The following is an 8427-nucleotide window of genomic DNA, read 5'->3' on the forward strand; positions in this document are numbered from 1 at the left end:
CCATACCCTCATCTTTCTCTCCTAGTAAGTCCTCCACCCTTTCTTTAACCCTTTCCGTTCCATTCTTATTGTTCACAGTCACAAACTTATAAGGAACTCTTCCTATCTTCACTGCCCTCATTTGCACGCTGTCCCCCTCCCCTCTTTATGAACTTTTTCCTCTAATGTATCCCTAACTCTTGTTATAATTCCTCTAATAGCCCTTCTTTTCCTCTTTACTATGACCGTCTCCTATAGCATCCATCTATACCCCCTTGGCAAATTTTGCTTTACTCTATCCCATTTCGTTATATCAACCCACGTTTATACCAGTCCAACCACATCAAATTCCTGAATATACCTCCAAAAATCCTCATCTTTCTTTTTTTTCCCCTTCTACGATCCATTGAAGCACCTCTGACACTCCTCTACACTGCTTTACTGCTACCCTCCTACTTTCCACGAAGCAACTTCCCCTGCACTTCCCTTAACATCTTCTTTCCTTTAACAATTTTTCTCCTTCCTTGCCCTACTGTTTAGCATTCTCTACACATCCCTTTCATTCCTCGTCAAATCTTGATCTATGAAAACCTTTTTGTCCTCTATCCTGTTTTTGTTACGCATAAACCCCCATTTTTCTTTCCAGCTCTACAATTCCACCACCGCCACTTCATTATCATTTCTTTCCTCCATCCTAACTTTCCCTGCCTTGCCTTTAACCCATCCTATGCTCTGTAGCGATAATTTCACCCCCTCCCTTTCTTCCCCGCTCTTTAGCCTTAATCCTCTCATTACAATATTATTTCTCCTATCTGGCTTCTCTATTCTCTCCATACTTAACTCTATTGCCCCTATCATTTCCCCAGCCGCTCTCTTCTTCTTTTCACTCCTACGCTCTCACTTCCTCTTCCATCATATTCTCCACCCTCTCCCAAATACCTTGCTTCTCGCCCTCCTTGCTGTCAACGACTTCCATTTCCGATCTGCCCTACGCCTTCTTAAGTCTTTTTTGCCGCTCTTTTCTTCCACACCCTAATCTCTTCTCCCCTCTCCTTAATTTTACCCTCTTTTTCCTTTCCTACGGACAACACCTCCCTCTGAAATCCTTCTATCTTCCCCCTCAGCTCTTTTACCTCTTTTTCCCATCTCCCATCTCTTACCCTCAGGTCCTCACTCATACTTTCCATCTGTTCCATAGCCCCCCTTATGTCATTCCTGAACCCTCGAACCTCGCCTATCAACACCCTAAGACCCTCCTTCTCCGTCTGCCCCTCCATTTTAAAAATATATTACAATTTAAAATCAAAAGATATAAATGTTTTATATTTAGACTCATTTAACTTTTCTTCTACAGTGAAATATTGTTAAATTGGAAGCAGTTACGTTTTCGATATCTTTACTACAAAATTGTTTCGATTTTAAGAGTTTGCATGTACAATTTATAACTTTGAAATTATTTTTCAGTGTTAAAGGCTTAAATTTGAAATTATCTAATTATTAACATTTTAATTTTATATTATTCGATTTCAAACTTTTTCATAAAAAAAGTTTTTTCACAAATCCCCGTCTATAGAAACAAAATATTTTTAATATTATGTACATGTTTAAAAGAAAATTATGACATGAAAGCGTCATCATTTCTTGAAAAGTAAAACATATATTCTTGAAAAAAATTAGCACATTCACATTATAATATACATTTTACTATAATTCCAGCTGTATAAATAATATATTTGCATGTAAGGATTACAAATCTTTCAATGTATTTTAAAACATTTCAAAGGGTATAATTTTAAAAGTCGAAAAGGCTTCAATTTGAAATAGCACAGTTTAAACGTGTTAAATTTGGACGAAACCATTTTGAATTTTCCAATACAAACTCATTCTAAACCGAACTAATTTAATTCGAAATTCTCAAGTTTTAGGGTGGCCGTTTTTGTCGAGAAAAAATTTCCGTTCTATTGCCAGTCAACAAGGATGTTTTCGGTCATTCAAAAAATAGTCTATGGTGTTATGGTATTTTTGTCTAAAATCTATCAGAAAGCACAATCAGGGTTTCTACTGAATCAGGCAATTTAAAATTTCCGGCTTTTTCTGACCATTTTTCTCCCGCGAAGTTCGGTTTCTCGTTCCCGATTCTCAAATTTTATGCCAGAATGTATTTGCGCATAACTAGCCGTGTGTGAATAAAATCGGCCTGCAGAAAGTTGTTCGCGCCCTTCTCAAGCAGTTGTTTAAAAAAAATTATGTGATGTCAGTGCGCGATTCAATACTATTAAAAATAGACTATTTTCCATTCTCTTAATTATTTTACAAGATACTGTAAAGCAGTTTGCAATATCTATTAAAATATCTACCTTATTCTTTTTTGTAGAAAATTCTGATAGCTTTCAACCTACTTACGAGAAAAAAATGTTGACTATCGTATAATTAACATTAAAATAACATATAAATCAGACTTTGCTATCTCTGATTTTTGATGAAAAGATTAAAAGAAGATAGTAAAAAAATGTAGATTTTTCGGTAAAAGAACAAATTCCCGATCCTAAATAAAATTTCCGTTTTTTTCCTAGTTAAATAAAATTCCAGGATTTTTCTCGATTTTTAGGCCCGCGAGATACTCTGACTATGGTTAACAGATATTTTAATATTTGACCGAATCCATTTCATATAAGGCAGTTTCTTTACGTCTTCTTTATTCATAATGTTCTCTTCTCTTTCCCAATGCATGCCCTCCCTTACCTCGTTTCCCAAACTAAATCTTTATATTCTGGTCCACCTTTTCTCTCCCCGTTCCTTTTCTAAATACTTTGGTACTCCTTCTTTTTTTATCATCTCATACCATTTATTATATGTTGATTCCTCAATCATCCCCCCTTTTTCTATCAATTGACTTTCCCTCTCCTATTTTTCCAATTCTTCATAGTTTACTTCAGTGTCGTCTTCTATTTCTTTAGCATTAAAGAACTCCCTCCTTTCTTCTTCCCATCTCGTTATTTCGATCACCTTCTCTTCTACCTCCATCAAACACTTTCTCGCCAACTCCCCTCCCTTTCCCTAACTCAGCTTCGTCTCAAATTTCCATGTGCTTCTTCTCTCACCATATATCCTGGTGTGCTCCAGTCTGCCCTTATTGTCCACTTCATATACCTTTCTTGTAAACTCTCAATATCTTTCGTTTCTTTCATCCCCATACATCTGCTCCATAACCTAATACCGGCCAAACCAGCGTATAAAATAACCACATTCTCCTTCTCCAATTTGCTTGTAATCTTCTTTTTCCTATTCCCGATATCTGTTTCACTAGCCCTGCTGATTTTTATCCATTCTCTTATATGAGGTCTATTATCTCTATTCGTTTGCAAGATATATTCCAAATATTTAAACTCTTTCACTTCTTCTAAATTTATTCCTTTCCATCTCCCCGTCCATTCTTTCTTCCTTCTCCCACCTTTTCTATAAATCATTATATTTATATTTTCTACATTTAAATTCAGCTTTTTCTCATCTAAGTATTTCTCTAATCTTGTAATTAAGCCCTCCATCCCTTCTTCATCCTCTGCCATCAACAATATGTCGTCTGCGTATGCCAGTATATATCTTTTCCCTTCCTATCCTAACTGCTGCCCAAACTTTTCTCCTTATTTCTTCCTCCATGTCTGACATTAGTAACTCTTTATTACTTCCTCCCTTATCCCCTTTTTTACCATAACTTTTTCTATTTAGCCTCGGTCTAATCGGCCAAACGCCGCCTTTAAGTACACGAACATTGCTATCATTGCCCCTCTTTATCTTCTTATTTACTAAATAGTTCCAAAAATTTATGTTGTTCATCACCCCCATTCCTTTTCTAAATCCTGTCTGATTCGGTGACTCGATCTTTCTTTTTTCAACTTCTATCTTCAATCTCTCCGATGAAATAGTTACATATACTTTATACAGTGTTGGCATCAGCATCACACCCATATAATCGTTCACATCCTCTCCTTTGCCTTTCTTAACTATTGGTATAACTACTTCTTCTTTCCATAACTCTGGCCACCCCTCTCCTTTCTGTACTCGATTACACATTATCCACGCCCATTCCTCTAGTTCCTTCTCTCAATATTTCCATACTCCATTTGGAGTCTCATCTATACCAGGTGCCTTTCCATACTTTATTATTTCTAAACCTTCTTCTTCTATCATTTCAATATCTTGGTTTACTCTTTTTCTTCTTTTTTTTATCTACTTACTACCTTTCATACCTCTTCTTCTGTCCTATCTTTCTCCGCCTCTTCCTCAAATCTTTTATTCTCTTCCTCTTTCTTTTGATCACATAAGTTAGTATACTCTTTCTTTTTTTCCTATATTCGTCCCCATTACTTTTTTCTTTTATCCACCTTCTTAATTCCTTTCTGACCTCCTTTCTTTCTCTTTACAGTCCTCATCTCATCCACTTCCATTCCCCTGTTTACTAACTTCATTTTTGTTTGTGCACACTACTCCTCTTTTTATTTCTTCTGTCATTTTTTCCATCTCCTCGTCCACATTTCCTTCTCCCGTTTTGATATTCTTAAACCTTTTCTCTAAACTGTTCTTTTCCTTCTCTTGGCCAATCTCCTTTTCCTACTCTTGTTACTTTTGCCCCCCTTTGATTCATATTGTTATTACTTTTTTGTCCCTCTAATGTCACTATTAAGGGAAAGAAATCCAAATCAATATAATAACCTACCTCTAGTTTCTTGACCTTCTCTCTTACCTCATTATCCACTATCACGTCATTAATTACCGTTCCCCTCTTACCTCCTGAGCGTGTATATTCTCCTTTCTCACCTCCCTCTAAATTTCCGTTTAAGATAAACTATCCCAACTCCTTCAAGCTCTTCGACAACTTTTTTTCCTCCCCATGTAGTACCTTATTTTTGGATTTTTTCCTCTCTCTTCTCCACAAACACTTCCTTCTCCGTCTCCTGTTCTCGCAATGAAATCCCCACCTATTATCAGCCTAAACTCTTCTTTATTTTCTCTAATCATTTCTTTCATGTCCTCTGCTATGTGCTGCATGCCACCGTTCACTGAAACCCCCAATACCTTCCACTTCTCTCTTCCCATCTTTACCTCTTCAACTATTAATTCTTTTGTTTTTTTCGCTCCTCTCTTTCTTATCTCTCCCTGTCATACATTTACTCCTAGTCCCAGTCTCAATCCTCAAAAATAGCTACCTCCCCTTTTCAAGCTCACAATCCCTCAATTAATCTCTCACATCCACACCCTTCTACACACTTCCACAATCCACTCAACTCCCATATTTTACTTTGATTTTATTAATTATCAACGGCTCTGGGAGCCTTATTAAGCCTAAAATTATTTATTTATAAATTATGACATATTTCAAGCATACTCTGAAATTCAAAATTCTATCATTATGTTTTTAAACTAATTTGTTTTTTTCAAAACTATATAGGTGCATAGGTTTTTCATTTACAGACCCGCGAACCTTGTTCCAATTTTGTCGAAAAAATTACTGCATAAATTTTGTTTCATTTTTATAAGAAGTTTAAAACATAGTTTTGGGATCTTAAAACGACCGAAAATTATTCAAATTTTAAAGCAAGGTTAAGTACTTTAAAATGCCCTTGAAAACTGTGAAAAAATAAAATTGATAGGTGTTAAAATATCATATTGAGGGGCGATTCACAAACTACGTGATACGCTCGGAGTTATAGGGGGGTCAAAGTATCATTTTAGGTGGTCATATTTTTGAACCGATCTCTGATATTTTCTTCGAAACCAAAGCCAGTTACATTTCAAACACTTCTTTCGTGGTTGATTAAAAAGTCATTAATTCATTATTTCAGTTAAAAGTGCAAAAAAGAACATAATTTTGGTATTTGTGTTACCTAATTTGCTCTATTTATTGAAATTTCCTCAAAACCATATAGAATTTTCAAACTCACTGTCGATGAATAGAAATTTTCATTATAGATAAATTTACTTTATTTCTTTAATTGTCAAAAACAAATTAGTGTATGAAACTGGCATCAGCTGCATTTGCCGTGTTTTACATCAATACGAACTTACGCGGGATGGGAATTTCAAAGAAAAGCCGAAAAGCCTTAACCATATCTCGTAATCCTCACTTGCGGCCTGACTTTTACTTACAAGGTACCGTTTCTCAGAGAAGTAGAATTCTTTGTATCAGAAGAAAATTATATTTTTCAAATCTAGAACACGGAAACAAGTAAATATCACGTGATTTCTGAAAAGTTTACCAGCGTGGAATAGAAATTTCTGCCAAGCTAAAAATACAATATTCGTCGCCTGCGTTAATTTGTTATCAATCATCATTCTTTGAAAAAATAAACATTTGAACCTTATAAATGAAGATCATAAGCAAATTATACTTTTTTCAAATTCCGTCTTGAATGAGATAATTTTCCTGTAATAATATTTAATAAGTTACAAATTTCAGAATTCAATGGTACCCGAGAACAATCCAAAAGTTTAAAACCCGGTCTCTTTCAGTCAATATTTGTTTAAATGGCAAAAAAAAAATTTTATATCTTCAGAAGCTGATTTAAATGAAGTGAAAATTTAGATAAAATCTGTATATGTAGGTTCATTCTATGCATAATGAGAAAGCAAAATAACTTAATTTTATCTTTTAATTCGATTATTTCAATTTTCAAACCATTTTAAACATTTTGATTTATAAAAACTTGAAACTTTATACTAAAATATTTTCCGTTTCACTTCAAACGTGTAAACATATACACATCCCTATGAAGGAAGGTGTGTATTTGTACTTAGAAAATATAAAAAACAATGCCTATGAAATATAAAGTCAATTTAATAATTATGATATATACCGTTGGTTATAATGGGCGGCAGGCGTAAGGAACCTTTTATGCTTCACCCCTGAAACTTTCACTTTCATGTTTTCTTACCAAGTTTCCTTTCCTCTGTCGCTACGACGACCTTCGCTTACCACGCACGGATCATGTGATGATCCGAAGGATGTGATGCGCCAGGGACGACACAACGAGTCAAGGCGGACTAGTTAATACTCCAGCCACTACATTTTCCAAAAAACTCATTTTTGTTTTACTTTTCCTTACCACAAATTTTGTCACGGATAAACTGATCACTTTTCCGTAACTATAATTTTATTAGAACTAGTAACTTTTCAATCAAACTATATAATTTTTAAGAGTGGCTGGGATATTCATTGTAGTTAGTAAACTGTCATCAGTTATATATTTTTAAGAACTTACGTTTTCTATCATACTACCCCATTTTTAAGGCAAACAATTCCAATATTCTAATTTTATTTTTTCAAATTCTCATTATATTACGACGTTATATTGATTGTACCATCTAGCTTAGTTTTACCATTTACTTTCCAATGGAAGGATTATTATGACAAATTTATATCGTAGGTTACGTTTTCGGCAAGCAATTCCAATATTCTAATTTTATTTTTCAAATTCTCATTATCCGACGTTATATTGATTGTACCATTTATCTTAGTTTTACCATTCACTTTTCAGTGGAAGGATTATTATGACCAATTTATATCGTAGGTATTACATTAAGACTCGTAGTAATAAGGACTTGTAACGCTGAGAACGTGGGGATCAAGCATCTTAGGCGGCCGCCACGACGACGATGGCAGAAATGACTCGATTGGGCCGCGCTTCCAAAATTCGGCAGAGTGGGAGTAATTCTCGGGCCGAGGGTCCCACTCACCACTTGCCGCGACCACGGAGTTGGAGCAGTGATCCCAGATCTGAAACGAGATGCGGTCCAATACTATGACAGGGCTATGTCCGTGTGAATATAGTAGAAGACGCTGTTAATGACTGAATTGCGCGCGCAACCCATTTCTCCTCTTCTGAATTCTGAAAACTCGAAGATGCACGATTGTCGGTTGGAGCACTTCGACGATTCTATTTATATATCTATCTGCTAACAGCTAACTGCCTTGAAATAAATTCAGGAGATTGGGATTTTAATATTTCCAGATTTCGATGCTGACTATTCTCATGATTTGAATAGATCGCACGCCTCTTGATATGCGTATATTTTGAGGTTATGTTATTTCATGTATAAATTATAAATTATATAAATATGTTTTGGTTGTAAAGTCGTTCTGTTGTGAATGCAAATATATTGTTAAAAATTAAAATTATCAATATTGGGTGGAAATACACTTTTTGTTTTTAAAATTAAATAATTTCGTTGCAATTGTTTGGTTAAAATATCAACTGTACATCTTCTTGGGTTTGAAAGTCGATTATTTCACTAAGAGTTGAACTACTTTGTAAAAAAAAACGTTTTTTTAACAAGGTTTTTTAATTATGATTGAAAATTTAACTATTTGGTTGAAAGTTTAACTCTTTCATTGAAAACTTATATTTTTCGCTTAAAAATTTCAACTTTTTGTAGATAATTCGTCTTTTTTAC

The sequence above is a fragment of the Belonocnema kinseyi genome, chromosome 10 (genome assembly GCF_010883055.1).
Source record: "Belonocnema kinseyi isolate 2016_QV_RU_SX_M_011 chromosome 10, B_treatae_v1, whole genome shotgun sequence".
Taxonomy (NCBI): Eukaryota; Metazoa; Arthropoda; class Insecta; order Hymenoptera; family Cynipidae; genus Belonocnema; species Belonocnema kinseyi.